Source organism: Convolutriloba macropyga, unplaced genomic scaffold (genome assembly GCF_964194025.1).
Source record: "Convolutriloba macropyga unplaced genomic scaffold, txConMacr16.3 SCAFFOLD_4662, whole genome shotgun sequence".
Classification (NCBI taxonomy): Eukaryota; Metazoa; Xenacoelomorpha; order Acoela; family Convolutidae; genus Convolutriloba; species Convolutriloba macropyga.
In genome coordinates this window covers 1,685-2,417 of record NW_027452709.1, presented here as the reverse complement: position 1 = coordinate 2,417, position 733 = coordinate 1,685, and the positions used below count along the sequence as shown (strand labels likewise).

At 33.6% G+C, this 733-nt stretch overlaps 1 non-coding gene across 1 annotated transcript; it reads left to right on the top strand.

The window, feature by feature from the left end:
- Trnai-uau (transfer RNA isoleucine (anticodon UAU)) lies at positions 1 to 87 on the top strand. Its single transcript is given in 2 exon segments — positions 1 to 38; positions 52 to 87. It is a non-coding gene; the product is annotated as a tRNA-Ile (tRNA).
- The last annotated feature ends 646 nt before the right edge of the window (positions 88 to 733 follow it).

Genomic DNA, 733 nt, shown 5'->3' with positions numbered 1-733 from the left:
GCTCCCGTAGCTCAGTCGGTTAGAGCGCCGTACTTATAGACAGTATGAGCAATGCGGATGTCGGCGGTTCGAGCCCGCCCGGGAGCAAAGTTTTAAAATTTCCTCCTAAAAATGATAAAAGTTTTGTTCCTTTTAGAGGACCTAAGAAGTAAATTACCAAGCTTTCATTTATGACATTTCAGTTGTTATCTGCATGTCAAAAGTTTCAAGCAAACTTCTTCAGCAATACATTTTCACTTTGTTACATCGTGGGAAATTGTAATAATCGAAATGAAACTGCTCATAATTTTCTTATAGATTTCAAAATAATTATATAACAAAAAGGTGCGATACATTTTTCAGACGCAAGTGAAAATGAAAAAAAAATAAAGAAATTTTAAGGCTGGCAAAACAAATTTGAGGTTGGTCAAATGTTATAATACCGTTCCTTCATTTGCTTATTTCCCAATACTAAACTCAACAACAACTCCATAGGAAAATTCCGATTTATGATAGAATGTCAAACGTAGATTAATTGAGCGCATCAAACTACAGGTCATTACAAGTGCCCATCTTTCCCGAATTTTTCAGAAGCATAGTTCTGGTCGGTAACACGGGTAAAAACAATTCAATAAATTGAACTTAAAGATCAAATTTGAACTCAAAATATGCAAAAATTAGCTCGTATTTATAGTATTTATCTATACCGAATAAAATACAGCGAAAAATTTGATCAGCTTAAGATTTTCTACCT